Here is a 22,577-nt window from a genome sequence, read left to right as displayed (position 1 = left end):
ATGAGACATCACTTCAGTGCCAGAGTATCTTTATATCCTGTGAAACCTGAGTCATTTCATGTGAATTCTCAACCTGGGAATGCAAAAATAAGTTCAAAATTATGTGAGAGAAAAGTCTCAGTTCCAGGAGACAGATTTTTCTTCAAAACTGAACCCAGGGAGATGCAGAGCAGAGGAGAAACATGAAAGAGTTGCAAATTTAAGTACTCAAGAAGAGACTGTGCCTGGTCAAGAAAGTTCTTCAAGGAGATTTGAAAGGTGTGACTAACTGAAGATACTTCCTGGACACTAGTTTGAAACACAACCTGGAAGATTAAACAATACACCGTAAAAGATGGATCAGTGGGTGCAGGAACAACAGTGGGCAGGCTTATATGTTAAATGGTATAGTTAATTGTGCAACAAAGTGATGTATCGCATACAGGTTTGCATAGTCTGCTACTTACTTTCCAACTGTCACTACAACCTTGTCATCATTCTATCATGAAAGTGATACGTTGTTCTTTCCAGAAACTCCATTAATCTCATTCCAAGTATTTTGCAAACTACACACGACCTGTATATTAATGATTCCTCATTCTGTAGGTTCTCAAAAACACAGTCCTACTTTGCAGGACAGAGCGATTCTTTAGGTTGGTCTAAAGAGATACCATTCCCATCTGGCACATAAAAATATTCAATGGATGTTTTCTGGTGATGGTACTACTTCCAGCAAAGGAGAAGAAAAAAGCCAAATGCACATTTATTTGAGCAGAGTCCATTTGGAACACTTGTAGCAACAGCAGACCCAACCCATTTCCCTGAGGACCTGGAACTTCCACTGTGACTCAGTGCCACAGAAGAAAACTCACCATGGATAAAGCCGACGCAAAGCTTGATTTACACTTTCAATACAGAGCTGAAACAGGCAGACGGATTTTATGGCAGGGCTTTACTGCCTAACACGTCTAGCACAATGAGAACAACTTGCTGATTGCATTTAGGCCCTACTACAATGTGAACACAAACAATTAAAGCATAACTTAAACGAACAGTTACTAACAGTGGGAAGTTGCCTGTTTTGGATTTGTACACTTCCATCCGTATCGCATTTACTTGAGCCATGAAGCTGGCTATGCTGTTCCATCGCCATGCTTTAGTTAATGTTTATTGCAGAAGAAGCAAGCCAAGTTCACTCTGTAAAGTCCCTTACCTCTTTCTTGGTCTCAGTACCATAGGCATCCTTCAGTATTTCATGCCTTTTTTTGATGGCAAAGTTCTACAAATGGGCTCATTTTTTCCTAGAAAATGGGCATATTTAATGTCTCATTTCTCATATGTCATCAAAAAGATATCATGTAGTAGTTTCTGACCTGGTTTGAAAGTCTCCTTACTCCATTATCAATTTGCTGAGCCTCCTACTGCCACGTTATATAGTTTTAGTGTTAATTTTTAATATTATTTTCATGCATTTTTAAGGTAAGAGTGTTTTTTTTAACTAGAGTGCAATAATAGCTTCTCAATATTAAATAAATAATGTTACAGTGTTGAGACAATTATGATTTTTTGACAGTGTTGATATATTATTGTTTCAGCTACAGAAATTCATCTGTTTCATGTATTTTATGGGCACTTTTTTGTTCTTTACTCTCCTTTTTTTTTTTTAATTAAATTTGTCCAATTGCCAAGATGCTTCCCTCAGGCCAATACTGACTAACACTTCAGGGCTGGATTTCTTTTTTTTGCTACAAATCAATTCAACACACAATATCTACCTCCATTTCCAAAAGATCTATAGCAAGATTCTAGAAAAAAAGTGATAGAAGCAATGTTTTATGAATCAGGCTCCTTTTGATGTTAGGTAGTGGGATTAAAACCTTTGTGAAAATTCAACATGGTGTTGTCATAAAATCCAAGTCAGTATGAGACCCCATGAGGTTTTAGAGGTCTTGTGTCCTTCAGAAGACTTTTATCTGAAGAAAGTATTTTGTATGTGTGAAACCACCAGATGTACATCCACTTCCTAATTAATCTCACAACAAATACACATGTAGGGAAGGGGAGACATGGGTTTTGACAAGCCTAAACTTTCAGAGTAAGACTTATTTAAGAAATTTGCTCTGAAGAAATATATAAAGTGCTGCTTTACATAAAATTGAATTTTCAGTTCAATAGAAAATCCCAGACTCCTCTCCTCCTCCTCACCACCGCTGCTCCCATGTCCCTCCCCCAGTTTTTTCAAGTGAATTTGGATTTTTATAATAAAAAATCTGCAGGTTAGTTGTGGATTTGATTGGTAAAGATGAGAGAATATGAAATATTATCAGAGACATAAGAGAGCTTTACAGATAAATATTTTTTTCAATAAAAATTATAACCATTTCAATATATATCTGAAGATGAAAATTCCAGACAACAGAAAGGTTTCTAAATTTAAACAGGTCATGGGTATCCAGTGCTGTTTTACAACATCTTCAAGAGATTTTTGGATATGATTTAGCAATAAATATATTCAATCCTTGCCTAGAGAACGCCGCTCATAACAGAAACAACGAGACAACCTCAATGTTAATGGCTCCTATGCACTACTCTGATGCATCAATATGCACTTTCCTTTGCTCGTGTTCTTCCTCTCTATCCCTTATTCTCAGCCATGCTGACTTTTAACTTGCACTGTTAGTAAAAAAGCTGAATTGGGAGCATTAGAATCTCCCAACTGATCTTTTTTTAAAATATAAAGTAAAGTTAAAAACCACTTCAACAAAGGGTAAAGCACTCTTAAAAGCCACAGACACCTGCAAAGGTCAGCTTTAAATTAGAAGCCACAGCCATTTGGGGCGGAGGGAGGAGAGCAATGGGATAAGTCCAAGAAAACTAAAAAGGAACAAAAAAAAATAGTAAGAAGAAAAAATAAAGACACAAAGTAGTTTAACTTTTTTATTTTTTTTTTAAATACACAGAGCCACATCACATAGAAGATGATGTATTTCTACACAATAAGAACACCATCCAACTATACAATGTTCGCAGAACATGAAGAGGTCACAAAGCGTTCAAGGTAGCATCTTCAAATGATGGCAATTAACCTAGCTATCTCTTTCCAATTAAAATCAGTGAGGTTTAGGATGCATCTTTTTGTGTTTCTCTCATGTTGATTGCCCAGTGCTGACGACCAAAGTCATCAGCTTCACATATTACAGGAAAGCTGTTACCAGGGAAAAAAAGAATTTAATCTTCTTGCAAATACCCTCAGATGTAGTTGGTATGTAGTCCAGACAAATTGACTTATTCATAGGCACCTTCAGACACAACAGATGTAGGTAGTTGGGCCTTAAACAGCTTTGGTTTCAATAACAGTCATTAAGAAATGGGAGGAAAAGTAAGTCTTTAAAATCATGATTTCCCATGGTCTGGAAAGTTAGGTCAAGATAAGTGTTTGAAATTTACAGTTTAAATGCATATTTAGATATCTGATAAGTAAGCTGGGTTCCAGAAGTGGCGAGTTACCCACCAGCTCAGACTTGACTCAAATTTCAATTCTTAGCACTTCTGAAAATCTTTCCACTTCCTTAAGTGTGTGAATATGGATTTGAGAACCGAAGTTCAAGTAATGTTTTAAAATTCAGTTCATATTTATATACCTTAGGATTTTCCCTGAGAACCAACCACACTTATTTTTTCCTCAAGCCATATTAAAGTCTTAGTAAAGGTTATGAAGTTGCAAATGTTGTACCATAAGAGTGAGTTCTAATTGGCCAGTCCCTCCCTGAGGATACATTTTCATAGCAACTTCTAGAATTAACTCTTACGAATTAACCTCATACAGGAATCACGGTAGCCGGATAAAAGATTATGACCACGCGTGTCAGAGTCTAATTCATTATAAAAAAATATAGACTTTTTAGCTTCTCTAACATCTTCTGTCTCAGTGCACTGACCCGTTTTTAACAGACATGGACAACCTTGGCACAATGGTATGATTCCATAATTCTACTTCTACAGGTTGGAATGTAGTAGTATCTGCTACCAAGAGATAAACTTCTTCAAGGTCAATGACAGAGATAGGTATTATACCTAGACCATCTTCCTTCCATGCCTAGATTTTACACAGTGTCCAGAAAGCTAATTTAGTGTCTGCAAAGGCACTAAAGCAGGCATAAGTGACCTAGTGTGAGAATCCTGGTTCATTTCTGCTATTCTTTATGTCTACTTTCAAAGGTTTGACATTGGTAGAGGAAGTTAATGTGTTTCCAGTACAAAAATGCCCAAATCGAGGGCCAGAACATCAGGGTTCAACAGATCTATGCCAATTTACGTGAGCTGTAGTTTTGGCACATGCAGTCTACTAGCACAAAAGGTGCATAGATATTCCATGGCACCTCTGATCACTGGACTGATTGCTTAATTGTCACGTTCCTCTCTCTGCTGGGGTCCCTGTACCAATTAAGGAGACTCAACTGTGTTTTTCAGAAATTATTATTAAAAAAATACTTAGGCAAAACATCTGTGTGCCTCCTATGTGTTTATTCATTACATGAATCTCTTTATTAGATATAGTATTTGCTAATGGAAGCAGATAAACCTTTTCATTCCCTTTTTACACATGCAGTTTGATTTGCAGGCAACAGGGGAGCTACGTATTTGGATTGAGAGGGGATATTGGAAGCCAAGGAAACAACTTGCACACGGTCCATTTTATTCCTTTGCTTAAAGCAATTCTATTTTATAAAAGAGCCATTAAATATGGACACATGCACACAACATGTTCAGTGCATTGTGCTGAATAAAAAGGCAACACAGTGGCTCTCACAAAGGTCCACACTGATTTATTTTTTTTTGGCCTCCGTTAAGAGCCCAATCATACACCTAACTGCAAATAAACCTGAGCTACCTATACAGTCACTGATCTGAATTCCGCTCAAATCTGTAGGTGTTCAGTCAGGGATTAACCTCATCTCCATACCAAAACCTAACAGATATGACTAAGATAGAACACTTATGCAAGTGGTGATGTTGTCATTGCTGTAATAATGTTCATGTGGGGAGGACTAATTAATATCCAGTCCCATAAACCTTCAACAAGCACTAAAAACACAAGACAGTTTGGCAGAAGACCCTCACAAAGAAAAGTGGAGCAGGGAGTACGCAGGTCAAGGGATGGATGTGGTGTAACTATCTAGCAGAAGTGCATGTAGCAAAAATCTACAAGCCAAATGCTGTATGAGTGGGAGCACAGGGCCACGATAACACCCTATGATATATGTCATAACACTAGATCACGCTGACTGAGCACCAGATAAGGCCTCTGAATCTGTGGCCCTTCCCTGAGCACACGGATTATGTGAGTTAATGCATTGTTTCCCAGAATTTGTTCCATAATGTTACCTGATTCACATTTAAGATGTAACTTGAAATGCAATGACAGTATTATAGACTGTACCTTGAAAAGATAAGTCATATGTACACCATGAGGCTCACCAGAAGAAATAATGTTCACTACTTAGGGTCTTCCTCAAGGCCTGAATCAACCAACTAATAGTGTAGTTCCTACAGGAAATTTAAGTGCTTTGCCACTGAAAGTGTAGCCTAGAGTTGTTTTACTTTACAGTTAACACACAAAAAAGTTAAGCCTTGACTAAAAGAACTAGCTGTAGCCTTGCAACCCCAGCTATGGACAATAGAATTGCAGAGGATTTTTCCAACCAAAAAATTAGTTCTGACTTCTTTGGCTGTTAATGACTTATGCGCTGACACTCTGTACTTTGTTCTTTCAGCAATGAGATGAAAATCCAAGTTCTCTTAATATTTCATAGACTCTACACCAAAGGAATTGAGTCACTTTACATCACATTTTGAACATACTGCTTTTGAAAACTACTGTTTATCTTAAGTAATGTTAAGTAATATTATTTTCACACAAAACCAGTCATATGAGAAGATCCATTCATCCATTCATTTTTCACTTTCATTGTAAATATACATTGTACAGAAGTTACTGTGGATCATTTAATTGAGATAAATCTGTTAATTCTTATAATAAATCTTAACACTGTATTTTTTAAATCCTTACCAAGACTGATGATGCTGTAAGAGCTTTTTGGAACAGATGGTTGGTTCTTGTGTGTGGTGCTTTTCTTTCCTACTCTTTTTTTTTTTTTTTAATTTAAAGCACATATTGTTAACACTTGACCTGATGTGTTCCTTTGAATAATTATTCTGGCATCCTTAAGGCAAAGAAAAAAAATCTGAAATTTTTATCCTTATTAATAACCTAAAAATAATTTAAGAAACTAAGAAATGTCAAACATGCTTGTAAATAACACTAAGCATGGTAAGCTTGGTGCTTTTCTCCATCAGCTCTAACTCTGCCTTCTGTATGTGTTACCTTCTTTAGGTGGGTGACTTCAGCAATTAAAGAACTCAACCCATGTGGCACAGAGTGATCTGAGTTACCCTAAGCAACTTAATTCCTTTGAGGAGTTTCCCGATACATCACGGGACTGGAGCCTCAGTTCTCTTTCAGTTGTCACCCAAGTGAATAATCGAGGAGACTCCTTGACTAAGCAACATCTATTTAAGTGGGAAAATATAGGTCTCTACTCTATACAAAAGACATTGTTAAACAATGCTAGGAGATCTTTACTCTTCAGTTGCTTTCCCAGCATTGAAGTATTTCAAGGACTTGGTGTTGCCAGAACAGAGTCCAACAGGAAAAAACCCACCAAAACACAGTCACATACTTTTAAAACTTTTAACAAACCCCTTCACATAATCCCAGACAAGTGCAAGAATTTTACTCATTTATTTTCTCTGCATACCCTGTGCTCAGATTTTAGAGAGAGACATCATTCTCCATCCCTCCTCTAGACTGTGAGGACCATAAACACTCTGAATTGACAGACTGCTGAACTATTCCTCTAACTCAGGGCCAAGCAGAACAGTAGGAACCCACTTGTTATGAACTTACTTGGGGAAGGCTCAAACAAAGGCATATGCAGTTCCTTTCACTGTTTTAGTTTGGTAGAGAATAAGCACTGCTGACACATCATCTGACCTATCTGTTGAAGGGCAGCTTTCATGGGTGTGGCAAGAGATGCTTAATCATCTTATTATATGAAAAATTAGAAGCAAATGAAAAAAAGCAAAGATCATAAAAGGAATATAAAATGACAAAATGAGTCTATGCATTTGAAATGTATCTGCACCTTTTGAGACTCTCCCAGGCATGAGATTATTCTGAGATTTCAATCTTGTAGCTAAATACTCATATGTAAAAAAGACAGTGAAAACTGCTCCTATCCAAGAAGTTCTGACATCAATCTTTTAGCTCTCAAGAATAAAAACCAAAACAGACTCCAAATTATCAACTCCCTCTAAACTTACAACTCTCAGCTAAGATAAGAGTTTCCCAAAACAAGCTTGAAAATCTAAGCATCCTCTCTTTTGAGATTACCAATTTAAATACTGTGTGGATGCCACAGGCAATTGTTTTTTTCTGTGAGGATCTACAGCACATGTCATTACTTACAGTGCAATGTTAATACTTACTATTTTCTGTCACTTTAGCACGATCATCTTAACTGAAACTGTAAATATTTTGAATCAATGTAAAATTAATGCATCTTTGCTATATTTTACTTGTATGTGTCTGTAAGTACGTATGCATATAAATATATTCCCATATAAATATATTCCCATACGCACAAGAGAATTAAGGTCGCCTACATTTATTTCTTAAGCCTAACCCACATAAAAAGTACAGTGCTAGATGAATTCATGCTGACTGGGAATCTGGATCTACAGCCACCAAGGGCTAGTAAAAATGAAGTCAAGATGGATATCCAGAGTAATCTCTGCCCATGTCTTAGCACGTAAACATTCAGGGCCATCCTACTCCCACAAAAAAAGTATCTTTCAGTTTTCATCAACATACTTTCTTGGATAGATTTACAGGGGGACTAGAGGAAGACTGTCCCTTCACTGGAAGTGCATGCTGTGGTCTGCATCCTGCTGCTCAGCAAAGGCTGTGCTGTTTCAACATACTGTCTTTGCCTACCCACAAAACCCCACCCTTAGTGATACAGTCAACTCCTTCCAATAATATTCAGACACACCATCTTAATTTTAGCCTCAGCTACATTAATATCTGTTACCAACCCAGGCTTTAGAAAAATACAGAGCTGATTTATACTTTAGAAGAGAAATTAAAGATCAAAAAGATTTATTAGGGTTACTCTGCCATCCCCCCTACCACTGCATAATCATTCCCCACCGTATATTTTTTATGGTAATTAGACACTCAGGGCTCAATCCTACAGAATGCTAAGTGTTCTGGCCCAGTCCAGCAGAGCGATTAGGTGTGTGCTTAACTGTAAATGCCTGAGCAATCCCTCAAAAGTTAGCTATGAGTAGGTGAACCGTCCTCACAATTTAAGCAGGTGCAGAATTATTTTCCATGATTAGGTTCAGAGGCTTGCCATCCGGAATAATAGATATAAAGCTTTGTTTATGTCACCTTTGTATCTAAAATGTCCCACTGCTATTGCTGTAGCAACAACGATGACATCAGTAGCAAACTAAGCTATTGACACCCTGCTTTTAGCAGCAACTGGTGCTGATTTTCACTAAACAATTTTGCTTAATGTTATTGTACTCCTTAAAGAATGACCACCTTTGAGCCAAACCAGTTACAGTAAAGTTGTAAAGCAAAGGTTTACAAAACTCCAAGACCACTGCAACAACCACTTGAAATAAAAAATGCATGGCCAAAGCAAAACTTGTACTTAATCCAGTGATATGCTCTCGGTAAATTATGCTTGTTTATGAGCCTGCTGCTGCCAAGAAGCTCCAAAAATGGTGGCTGCCCTTCCAACTCCACATGGAAATGAAAGCAGCAGAGGCAAGAGTAGCCCAATTTCATGTGGGAAGACGTCCACCTCTTCTCTGTACCGTGCAGGTACACACACCTCCATCCTTTTTTCTCTTCCATCTCCCCCCTTTCTTCCTTGTTTTCCTCCATATCTTGATTCCATAAGAGCCTACACAAAGCACTGCACGTTGTAGAAGCAGTTATACAGGGAAAGTTCCATGGTCTCTAGTCTTGGATGTGCAGTGGTAAAACAGGACTGAATCAATATGGTAAAATTGATTTAAACATATGCTTAAATGTCAAAATGTATTTAAATGCCTTTAGGTTATTTATATTATACACATAGAGGAAACATATTCTATCCCAACAAGAACATGCTAATATTTTAAATAAACACATGAAACATAGGGCTGACTCTCTGCAGATGTCCGTGAAGTTTATAATCTTTAATTTTTATTCCAAACACATTAATGTTTCTTACTTCAAAATGACCTGCGTAAACTGTGAAATTTGCTTAAGCTATTAAGAGTAAATCTGTCACACTGACAATTTCAAGCGGTGTCCTTATTGCTAAAAGGGCATCTACTGTAAGTTACAGGCTTAATGGCTATTGCTTTTTGCCCTGATGTGCACAAGTCCTTTACCTTCACATTTATTTATTTCCTGATAAGCAATCAATGTACAAAAATAGAAAAGCCAAATGGATTAAGAGGCTGGTTCTACCCTGATCCCAGTCTAACAAAAAGGTTTTTTTGTCATGAGTAGAATCATATCTACAGTTAGTGGATTGTCACTGATGGTTGAATAGATCAGTATGAAACCGCATCAGAACAAGTACAGCTTGTCTTGTTCCTGAAGGTTAGAGGTCCCACACTCTGCTTAAGTCATTGACATGGACATATGCAGGGCACAGGAAATTTATGTGCATCTTCTGTGCTACACAAACATTTGACTGCCTAGCCCCGTAGCTGCAGTCTAAAACCCTGTCCTTTTGACACTTACATGTCAGCTTTCCTTTATCCATGCAAACAACATAACAACTCATGAACATAAAGGCAAGTGCATGTACGAGTGTTTGCAGGAGAGCTTTAACCGTGTGGACTTGCCTACAATTGACTTTAACAGGTGACCAAATAACGACGAGACTTCCATTTTCCAGGTATTACATGGAATCAGACTAGTGGAAATAGAAAAAATAATAATGCATACTGTAAGACTTAGACGTACTGTGGGGTTTCAGAATCGTCTCTCTTCATCTCAGAAAACACACACTAATCCCTTTTACTGATGAGACAGTGCATTAAATGTTTCACAGCTATATGCTAATTGTAACTCGAGAGGAATTTCCTAGCCCTTCTCACCAACCCTGCATCAAGGGAACAAACAGCAGTCCTATCCCTCTGAAAGCAGTCCATAGATTACTATTCAGTAAAAGCCACAGGGATTACAGGGAGGTGGTTTTGGAGAGAGCTAATGATCAGGAATATATTAGGTGTAAACCTGAGCAGGGGGAGAATTTAGTCCAAGGACCAGGAAACGATTCCTAACAATGAAGTCTAGTACAGTGTCAGGAGGGGAAAGTGGTGGAAGAGCTCATCAGCTATGTCACTTGAAGCTGCACAAAACAAAGTACTTGTGGTGTACTGGCTAGAACAACTCTGCATTATCACAGAGAGGGTTAAACAGCTCTTGACCCAACACCTCTCCTCACTCTTTCTCTGATTCTAAACATCACACGTTATGTAGGTGGAGAGGTAAGGGTCATTGCTGCAGGAAAAAATTAACATGTGTGTTGATGTGTCAGATGTTACTGTACATACTATATACAACTGAAATCCCTGGGAGGAAAATATATGCAGGGCAGATTTGTGGATGACCTTCTAGTTTTATATGTCACACCAGACATAATGGGTTTTTACTCAAAGAAGTGTTTTGTATGAAATTAGCAGCCAACGGCCTGATCCAGTTCTCAATGCAGCCACAAATAGAAACCTATATTTACTGTACATGCAGAAAGGCACGCTCTCAAAAGGCAGACTTTGGAAGTCATTCCTCATCAGGCTTCATAAAGATGCCTGCAACAGAATGGAAGGATTTCAAAAGATGATAGTGCAGAGGAGGTGAAATCATTAATAAATTACAAGGAAGAGAGAGAACCAAAACATGAGACTGAAGAAGAGTTATAAAGGAAACCCGATCGCAATGAGTGCAAAGCCTGTTAGAGACAGGCAGCTGATAGAGAGGGGACTGCAGCCAGACTGGAGCATTGCATACACACTATTCCCTGCCCACTGCATCGCCTTGCAGAGACAGACATCCTCTGTTACTGGTTTGGCTGGCCGCTGGGGCCATTGATAACCATATGAAACCTTGGAGTTAAGTTGAGTCGAGTGCTTTCAGAACAGCTCATAGTGGGCTGGAGTCAGGCTGTCTGTCCGTTAAAATCCACATCGTGAGCACCTAGGGTTTAATCTAAACATGGGACTTATGACTGCAAGTATATCACTATATTGGCGTATCACATTGACTTTCTGATAATGTTCTAAGCCAGTCAGGTAAGAAAGAGAAAGTGCCACTGGGTACAAATTGTGGCATCAATTCTCTGCCAGACTGATCAATTGAATTTATATATTACCTCCAGCTGCGTACTTAAAATCTATAGTTTCACTCCCTCCAGTGCACAGCTCACAGTTTAAGTAATTGCAAATACAAATGAATTTTAAAAGGATTTAGCAGGCTTTAAATTAAAAATGTGCGAACATTGTTATTTTAAGCACTCTAAATTATTTACTAATATAACCCAGCTGATTCACTTTTCTCTTCTTTCTGTCTTTGCTTGATTTTTTGATCCCTGAAGCCTCAGTGGAGCTTAACATACCTCCGATAAACAGCAAACAGTAAAATAGCGCTCTATTTTACCCAATTAAAAAAAAATCTTCAAATTCAGTCTACAGAATAACTAACAAAATGTCAGCAGTACAAGGACTCTTAAATCCTGCATCAGAAACAGGCAAGTCATCAAGAGACCTAAACATGTCTAAACACTTAAAGTTGAGCAAGTTTTTGGGGGATCTGTTTTACATGGGCACTGAGGTGATATAAAAAGATGAGAAGGTTACAGAAAAGGTGTAGTGCAATACCTAAAAGGTCTCTCGTTATAAGACACACTTGCTAAGCCTGATTTACCTTAATCAAACATTGCAGCTGTTTTCTGTTTTAATCACATCTTTTGGATTAATCTGTGAAATACTCGAGTTGTAAGATAAACATCATACCAAGTAATGAATTAGGTCATTTGAACTTGTGCTAAAACAGAGCGCACCATCTTACGTTCTTCCATATTTTCTGACTTCAGCTATTAATTGTAAAAATGATTCATAAGCTTCTTCAGAGACAATAAAGGAGAGATTTGATGCAGCGAAAAGCATCTGCATACAGAAATAATGACGAGTGACTTCAGTGTGTCTACTTACAGAGCCAGGTCCAGTGCTGGATCATGGTTTATGCCTCCCTTATATGCCACTATTGATATATGAACAACAGAATTTGTTAAGAACGATCTTTAAAAAAAGCAGTTAGTTCACCCGCAATATTAGGTTCCCAATTTACAAGGGTATTGCCTATTCCCTGAACAAAAAAATGTGATAAAATTCTATTTTGTTGTCTTGCTGGGAAAAGGTATATGTAACTCTATATATGTTTGTCCTCACTATTTTTTTTAATTCAATTTGTTGAGAGAAAGAAAAAGAAGCTAATGTATAAGGATTATAGCACAGTGCATAAAAACATAATGTTGGGAATTTACCAATAATTGAAGAAAGGGTATTATTGGTTTAAAGGAAATAAAGTTATATTCTCATTATGGCGATAAATACACAATCACAAAGAAATTTTTGTCCTCATCACTATTGTTCTTTTATTGTTAAAGTTATGATCCGAGGTAATTTGAGATTACTTTCTCCCCAGGTAATGCTGTAGTCTTTATTCAGATGTACCTTCATCAAAGTCAATAGTAGTGTAACTAAAACCTGTCAAAATGACTCTTACAGGCAGCATCAGTCCTGTTTTAAGACTTCTCTGATTGTAAGCTGGTTTTTGTGAAGCCTGAACTAGAGTGGATTTGCGTTTACATCCAATGTATACCCTTAGCAAGCTGAAATGTTACCTCAAGTCCGGGTTGACTGTACTATAGAAAATAACTTTTCCCAATACTTACTTCCCAAATTTATCTAAATCACTTTAGAGAGGACTTTCTTAATCTAGGCTTCAGTAGCAGTTAGAGTTGTCAGATATCCCATAAGATAACGGGATGTTCATAATTCCAGTTTGAAAAACCAAGGCCTTACTAAAAGCATATACAATATATAACATATACATTACTACTTTCTTCCCCAAGAATTCACATTTACTTTTAATGTGGACAATGGATCTGAGGCTGAAAAACAGGGAAATCCAATTGCTTCACCAATGTTCCCATACTCTACCATATATCACTATCACAAAGCTTAGAGCTGCTGCTTTTCCAATGAGCTGTCATCAGCTCTGTGCTCTGCTCCCCAGGTTTCTCTTGGATACTTCAAGCTGCTGAATAGCAACCTGTGGCAATTGTGGCAGTAACCCACAGAGTATGCCCTAAGAAACAGTAAGGGGAATAGAAATACTCAGAATCTGCAAGGTTGGGAGGAGGGATAGAGTTAAGGAAATGCTTTTAAGGGCCCAAAGCCTCAAATTTAGGGTTTGCTCTTGCTTTCCTGAGTGATTTTACCATGTGTGAGGAATACCTATAAGGTTAATGGGATTCTGAAATCAATAAAAATGACTTCCTGGTGGTTCAAGGAAGTTTTTGTACAAGAGTGTGAATTTACAAGGTTATTAGCTATTCTGCAACAGCTCTCTCATTCTGCAGTGATGCACCACTTTCAAAACGGAGTGAGGTACCCACAGGAAGACACTGCACAGGAAGATATTGCGGAGTGCTCGCATGCTCTGAATTTACACCCCAGCTTACCCACTCACAGGGTTCCCTTTGTGAACAAGTTAAAATACGTGAGAGATCAGTACTGCAAGCTGTAGGGCAATTTTTGATGATTTGTAATAAGATGTCACATACAGAAACATGTCTGTAAATTTAAGTAAATATTGATTCAACTAACCGAAACAGATAGATTTAAAAGATTCTAATGAATCAAAGTTTCAGGATGGTGTTTTTTAAACATTTTTTAACCTGATGCTCTGAGTTTGAATAACACGTGTTATTTTGCTATTAACGCTTATTGAAACTAAGTTTTCTATTTGACTGTTGCTCTTTAAATTAAGAGTAAGGTTTCAGAAGGGAGCCGCAAGTGCACAGGGATTCCATCCCACATGCAAAGCCAGAGCAAAAACCCAAACAGCCAAATGTTTTCATGAAGAGACAACAACTAAGAGAACTGTATGTTGCCACCATGTTACAGAGTACTCTGTGCTATGTGGCAGAGCCAATCTCACGTTATGCACCTTGAGGATATATGCACTGGCAGTTTTTGTTGAAGAAAACACTACCCTTCCAGATATCTTGTCCTCCCTGATTGAATTCCACCCTGATCTATGTAAAACATAGTATAGGTTAAAAGTGATGACTCCATACAGTTAACCTCCTGATATGGAAACAACTCACCACATTTTAGAGACTTTAAAATTCTCCTCCTTCTTCACCGCAAGAATCATATCAGTATTGCTACTTCAGACGAAAAATAATTCATCTGTGTTTTCCTCAGAAAAGAGAATTTGTTCAGAGAAAATCTTGAGGAAGCAGCCTGATCTGTCTGGTATTAAAGGCTTGTTTGACAAAACAAATTTGCAATAAACACTCAGAAAACAGGAGCCATGCCAGTTAGAATGATAGAAAATCATGTCGAAGAGATAAATGGATCATTAAAGAGAAGGTACTTGAATTTTCATTACAGATCGCTACACAATCACTAAAGGTTTCTGAACTTGTCTGGCTTGTTGATCTTGTGTGCTCCTCCTACCTCTAACTATTATGCCTAATATCCATATTTTCACATACCTTTTTGAAACCTATATATTTCATCTTCTCAAGGTATCATTAAAAGCTCTTTGTAACCATCAGAATTCATGAATTTTGATATGCGTTGGCCTGAACAGTATAAGAAACTGTTTAGTGAGTAATAATGTGAACATCATACCTAATGATTCAGAACCTGCATGACATAAGTGATGGTATTTTGGTGAACATATGGATTTTAACTAGAGCTTGGCAGCACAGGACCCTTGTTTAGTTCAGCGTGTTGGGCTGCTGGGGAAGCTAAATCAGAGGGATGACTGAATTATTAGTTAGGATTTTTATCTTTCTGTAGACATGCAAGTAAAATGGTACTGGAAGCCAAGAGATCTAGTTATAAGCAGGAGGCTAGCTTTCTGTTTCTTGGGGGTTTTAGTGCCGTACAATTGGAAGAATAGTTTTTGCCATGCACCTAACTCCTGCAGGGCAATGAAGGCTTAAATGCTCAGGACCCAGTTGTCATTAACTGCTAGGCCCCATAAACACTGTCCTGAACAAGTGAAATGAATGCTAATTCTCCAGTGTTTCAGATTCAAGATAAAACATGGATGCATTCCTAGGAAGTGCAGCACTGGTACTATTTAGTCCTGTAGCAAAAGGACAAAAAAGGAGATCAGTCAGGTGCAGATCAAGAAATACTTTGGATTTCTATGGAGTTGAAGTTGCAAAGAAATTTGTATCAGCAGAGATGTCTCGATTTAACTAAGATAAAATTTTGACGCAAACTGGTATCTTTTTTTCATCAATATGAAAGCACTAGGATAAGACAGCAATATTCTGCAGTTGTTACTGGAAACTTTCCAGCCTAGAAGAGAGCCTGTATCTCTGGCTGTTAACCCCAAGCTCATGGCTCAACTTAAGAAACAGAACAAATTACCAGAAGGTAATAGGAAACAAATTGATTCCCCAGACCAAAACAAACTGTAGTCTCCAGACACTTTTCTCTTACTACTTCCAGCTTTTAAAAGGGATAGTCCTAATTCATCCAGACAGTTCTTTTCTTTTTACCTGTCTGTGTCACCCTTTGACACTTATGCCACAATGAGAAGAAAAAAAGGTTTATCAGTAAATCTGGCAAGTACAGCTTTGCTTTAGAACCCTCTATGTATAAACCTGAATGAGTTGTAAAATCAGCCAGAGAAACATCACATGTATCATTGAAATCACATTAAATCAAAACATATTAAATTTTCCTCTCATTTCTGGGAAGGAAAAGATTTTTTTCTGAATACAGCTGCCTTAAAGAGTTTGAGAAGCCACAACAAATCAACGACACCAACACTAGCTTTCTAGAACCAGAAATATCTTATTTGATAGCAATTGATCTTCAGATAAAATATAGACATTCTAGCAAGTAGTAGCCTACACACAACAGGGGACAGGAGAGCTGTGGATATAAAAGCATTAGACTTTGATTAACATGTAATCTTTCTTTTCTCACTAGCACTGGATTTTAGACCTTTGGCTGGGAGAGATGCAGGTGACAGCTACGGAAGGGTGTGTGGGAGTCAGAGCACCGTGCAGCAAATGTCCTTGCACAGCAGTGTTTCTAGTGTCAAAGCTATTAGTTGAGCATCATACATGAGCGTCTGCCTGGGAGAGGGGGCAGTGCCAAGAAGGGGTGGGAGGTAGAGGGGAACCCTTAGGTGTTGGCAACTCCTTACTCATAATGATCGTATACATAGTATAGTATGTGTTTTGAATAAAGGAAGTGCATTGGAATAAACACAGGTATTATCGTTAAGGTCTCGGATAAATTATAACTCAGAAAATTAACTTACTGCCTCTGTAATTTTCTTAACATCTTTATATTCTGTCCCAAAGTGTTGTTTAATGATTAAATTCAAAATCACTATTTGCTGTTAATGTTTTATCCCAGAAATGGCTGCCTTATGATGGTGGAAGATCTAGTCCCTGTATATACCCAAATTATAGTCAAATTTTTGGCTGCTGCCGATGCCAAAGGTGTGATTTCCAGGTGTCTTGCTCCACTTCCAAACACACCTTGCACAGCAGCAGCCGCTACAAGTCTGATAGACATGTCTAGCATCAGCACTGATATATTTACTTCTATTGAAAAGTAGAGAGACTTGATAAAGGCCTCTAAAAAATGAGTTAAAAAAATTTTAAAAAAAGGAAAATTCCCTAACAAACAAAAGAATAAAGATAATAAAGAAGGTAATCTTAGTATAAATTTGCTCTAGGGCAATTTTGTACCCTATCAGCTTCAGGTAGACTACCTGCACAATGAAAACTGGCCTTGTCTTAATTTGAGCTCGCCTTGCGTCTTAACTAGAGAAAAAAAAATCTGGTATTGTTGCTTAGTGCTTTTATGTACTTTCCAGCTATAGATCCCAAAGTGTTTATAAAACTCCAGAAATATAATTATCTCCATTTCATAGCCAAGGAAATTGAAAGGCAAAATTAAGTAGTTTGCTGAGGGCCACGCAGTGAATCATTTGAAGAGGCAAATTGTTCCTGTAAATCTCCACACCTAGACAATGATTATGCTGCTATGACTCAGACAAGATATTATTCTAGAACATCAATTGTTGCTGCATAACCAGTGTCATACACTGGCTCCTACACACTCTTCATTATATTCAGCTACATGCTGGACTTTTTAACTTGTCTCCATTTTGCTCAGCAAGAAAGTAGGTGCTCTTCAGAATTCCCAAAAAAATTTCTTTTAAAGAGGCAGGAAGCTCTCCAGAGCTGGAAGTTTCTTCTTAAAAGAATTAAAAGCACTGTTTAAGAATCTAACTTCATCTTCCCAGCTAACTTGCATACAGACTGAGCAGAACAATCCTATAAACATGGTTTTGAGGGGTAACTTTTCCTACCCACCCACAGTGGGTCTGAAATAAAAGTCCGTGAGACCCTATCATATCTGTACTGGCACCTATATTCTGAAGCACAAGAGAATAATGTGATTTTCTGATGGCCACAAAGTAAACAATTTTGGACAAATATTTTGAACTCACTTGAAGTGTGGGCAAGTCCCATAACTTGTAACTGTATGCTCTAAGCTCTACTGCTGCTGGTACAGCTGTGCAATCTTTTACAAGAAGATGGGAACGAGTTTTGTCTACAATTCAAGCCAACTAGAAACTGCGATTAGTATGGCACCAAGTCAGCTACACTGTTTTGAAGTTGATGAACATTTATGAAGTTGAGCCTGTTGCTGCCCATTTCCTTACAGCTGCTAGCCTGGCTGAACTTGTGGTTGGCTGCAGAAGAATATGGAAATCTTTAAGGCACAGGAGCTGGCTGTACCTGTGTGCCATAAGATGAGCAGTCAGGGAACAAGACTGTCTGGCTAAACTAAGAGCTTTGGCTGGAATTCAGGAAGAAAAGGAAAGTTTATGGCGTATGGAAGAAGGGGCAGACCACTCAGGAAGACTACAAATATTTCATGAAGCTATGCAGGGAGAAAATTAGAAAGGCCAAAGCCAAAGTAGAACTTGATCTGGCTACTGCCATAAAAGACAATAAGAAAAGTTTCTATAAATACCTTAACAACAAAAGAAGGACTAAGGAGAATCCCCATCCTTTGTTGGATACAGCGGGAAACATAGTGATCAAGGATGAGGAAAAGGCTGAGGTATTTAATGCCTTCTTTGCCTCAGTCTTCAATGGTAAGACCAGTTGTATTTGGGGTACCCAGCCCCCTGAGCTGGACGACAGGGATGGGGAGAGGAATGAACCCCCCATAATACAAGAGGGAATGGTTAGCAAGCTAGTACACCACTTAGATGCACACAAGTCTATAAGGCCAGATGGGATCCACCCAAGGTTACTGAGGGAGCTGGCGAAAGTGCTCACCAAGCCACTTTCAATCATTTCTCAGCAGTCCTGGCTAACTAGAGAGGTCCCAGTTGACTGGAGGTTAGCAAATGTGACTCCCATCTACAAGGAGGGCCAGAAGGAGGATCTGGGGAATTACAGGGCTGTCAGTCTGACCTCTGTGCTGGGGAAGGTTATGGAGCAGATCAGGGTAGGCTAAAGGTTGGACTCGATGATCTTAAAGGTCCCTTCCAACCTCAACAATTCTATGATTCTATGATTCTGTGATCTTGAGTGTCATCATGTGGCACACACGGGACAACCAGCCGATCAGGTCCAGTCAGCATGGGTTTATGAAAGGCAGGTCCCACTTGACTAGTCTGATCTTCTTCTATGACAAGGTGGCACGCTTAGTGGTCTAATAGGCTGTGGATGTTGTCTGCCTAGACTTTAGTAAAGCTTTCAACACTGCTTCCCATGGCATTGTCCTGGAGAAACTGGCTGCTCATGGGTTGGATGGGCATACACTTTGCTGGGTGAAAAACTGGCTGGGTGGCCAGGCCCAAAGAGTGGTAATGAATGGAGTTAAATACAGTTGGCAGCTGGTCACAAGTGGTGTTCCCCAGGGCTCAGTACTGGGGCCTGTTCTCTTTAATATCTTTATCAACAACCTGGACGGGGAGATCGAGCACACCCTCAGTAAGTTTGCAGAGGAAACTAAGTTAGGCAGCAATGTAGATCTGTTTGAGGGTAGAAAAGCTCTACAGAGGGATCTGGACAGACTGGATCAGTGGGTCAAGGCCAATGGTAAGAGGTTCAACAAAGCCAAGTGCCAGGTCCTGCACTTGGGTCACAACAACCCCATGCAGTGCTACAGGCTTGGGGAAGAGTGGCTGGTAAGTTTCCCTGCAGAAAAGGACCTGGGGATATTGGTAGACAGCCAGCTGAATATGAGCCAGGAGTGTGCCCAGGTGGCCAAGAAGGCCAACAGCATCCTGACTTGTATCAGAAACAGTGCAGCCAGCAGGACTAGGGGAGTGATTGTATCTCTGTACTCAGCACTGGTGAGGCTGCACCTCAAGTACTGTGTTCAGTCTTGAGCCTCTCACTACAGGAGGGATATTGAGGTGCTGGAGCATGTTGAGAGAAGGGCAACGAAGCTGGCAAGGGATCTAGAGAATAAGTCTCATGAGGAGCTGGGAACTGGGGTTGTTTAGCCTGGAAAACAGGTAGCTCAGGGGAGAGCTCATCACTCTCTACAACTACCTGAAAGGAGGTTGTAGCAAGGTGGTGTTGGTCTCTTCTCCCAACAGATTTATAAATCTGTGAAAAGGAAAAAATAATTGTGAAAATGTTTGTGAACAGGCAATAGGACAAGAGGAAATGGCCTCAATTTGTGCCAGGGGAGGTTTAGATTGTATATTAGGAAAAATTTCTTCACCGAAAGGGTCATCAAGCATTGGAACAAGCTGCCCAGGGGAATGGTTGGGTCATCATCCCTGGAGGTATTTAAAAGATGTCTAGATGTAGAGCTCAGGGAGATGGTTTAGTGGTAATTTGGCAGTGCTAGGTTAACGTTTGGACTTGATGATCTTAAAGGTCTCTTCCAATCAAAACGATTCTATGACTCTATGGAGGCCATGAAAGCTTGTCTTAAAGATAGATCACTCCTTGATGATGCATAAAAAGTGATCCGCTGTGAAACACAAAACTATAATCTAGGTCTGACTCCCCTCTAACATCAGTTTTTCATTTGTGTGACTCCAGTAATGTTCAGGTAGGCTTAGCGTTTATTAGTTCACAAGCACTGCTGAAAACCTGCCCTCACTTAGACAGTAGGTGGACACTTCTGAAATCTGTCCATTGTCCCAGGTTTTGAACATATGCTCTTGGTAATATTTGAACACTGGCTGCATATACACATTTCAAAAATTTTGTAGATGGTGCGTTACTTTCCAATAACATCAGCTACTGTAATTTGTATAAGATTTTATGAGTCTTCTGCTAACAGAAGCATCCACATGAAGTACCTTCCATCCTAGCAAACAAGCTTATGTCTTTCAACCATAAAATTTATTCCATTTAAACAATTAAGCAGCCGCTTCTTTCTCAATGCACTGTATAATCTCAAAAAGATATACTAAACATAGCTAAAGCCTTTCCAATTACTTACTCTTTCAAGCCCTCATTGCAATTTTATTAAAATCATCCCATGCCCTACCCATATGTCAAACATATCTGTTCTGTCATCTCTTTTTTGTCTTTGGTTTAAGATGAATCTATCATTCCCAATTCCAACTTCACGAGTGCTGCAGAGTATACAGCTGCTGAATTCTACCACAGAACAGCTGCATTTTAGTGGTAAAACCAGGCTGCTTTGACAGCATTGCAAAAAATTCCTCTCAGGACTTGCTCAACTGAAAACTGAACATTTTTGCTACATCTTTAGTCCACAAATAACTTTCACAAACATTTTCACAATTATTTTTTTCTTTTCACAGATTTATAAATGCACAGACTAGAAAAAAACTCATTGTCATAATCAGGTCTGACCATTGGTATGCATAGGTTATAGAATATTTTCCATAATGCCTCTTCTACAGAGATATCCGATCTCATTTTAGATGCCAACCTATGGTGACTCTACTACTTCCTTCAACAAACTGTTCTAGTATTTAATTATAGAAAGCTACATCTTTTACAAGGTAGAATTTGTTGAATACATCTGCAAAAGAAAAAACTCCACATCTGTCAGGTCTCTTCTATATCTGTTCACATAAATACATACACAGACCCGTAAGGTCCATCACAACCTGAAGCTCATTTGCCAGTGTCTAGAACAATGCAGTGGTCCTCCTTTCTGCTTTGTCCTGGTATTTATTTCCATATTCTTCCTAAAGGGCGGGTCCAAAAGATGGACATGGTCTTTACAGTGTGAGGTGTAGAAATGAGGCTTAGCTCCCTGGTTGCAATCTTCCCTTTTATCCAGCTAAGGATGGATTGCAGTGAAAACTCATGTTGTGGTTTTTCTGAGGACCCACCAAAGTCCTTTTCTGAGTCACTGTTTTCAGAGATAGTGTCCCTAAGTGTTCTTCCTAAGTGTATTACTTTGCTTTTGGCTGCATTGAAATATATTTTGCTGATTCTTGACTATTAACCAGACAATTCAAATCAGTTTATAAATGTAGTCCATCTTTCTCATTGGTGTGTCCAACGCAATTTTGTGTTCACCAAACCCTTATCTAAATGGTTGACAAAAATATTGAATTGTATTGGATCAAACCTTGATCCATGGTCAGCACCACCAGCAATGCTGTAACTCGTTGATGTTTCTTCATTAACAATTGCACTTTAAGATCTGTCACTAGGGCAGTTTTTAATCCATTTAATTTGACTTTTTAATCCTGTATAGTGGAAGCTGCTATGGATTGGGGCCCTTGTTTGTTTGCTTGCTTTTTAAAAAGATGTTATGTATTCCTAAAGAAAATAACTTGGAGAAATCCTAATATACAATAAAGACCATCGATAGCACCGTGTTTGTATCAGCCTAGGGATTACTGTAGGCTGTAAGTAGAGATGAAGGAAGTTTTACATTTGTTCAGTGATACTTATTCTGCATTGCATGGTGGGGAGAGGTATTTCCACTAGTCTCCCAAAGTACGGAAGTTAAGTGCCTACAAGACAACAGGACAGGACTGATATCTCCATTTTCTACATTTTGATAAGCTGGCTAAATTTAGCTTCTTAGCTAGTTCCTTTGAGACTCTTGTGTCTAAAATAATCTAAGCCTGTTGATATGAATATATTCAATTTTAGTAGTTGTTGCCTTACCTCTTTCTTTGTTACAGATGGCAAACTTTCTTTTCCATGCACAACATC

This window comes from Larus michahellis, chromosome 1, assembly GCF_964199755.1.
Source record: "Larus michahellis chromosome 1, bLarMic1.1, whole genome shotgun sequence".
Taxonomy (NCBI): domain Eukaryota; kingdom Metazoa; phylum Chordata; class Aves; order Charadriiformes; family Laridae; genus Larus; species Larus michahellis.
The sequence above is the reverse complement of the archived record's forward strand: the minus strand, read 5'-3'. Positions refer to the sequence as shown.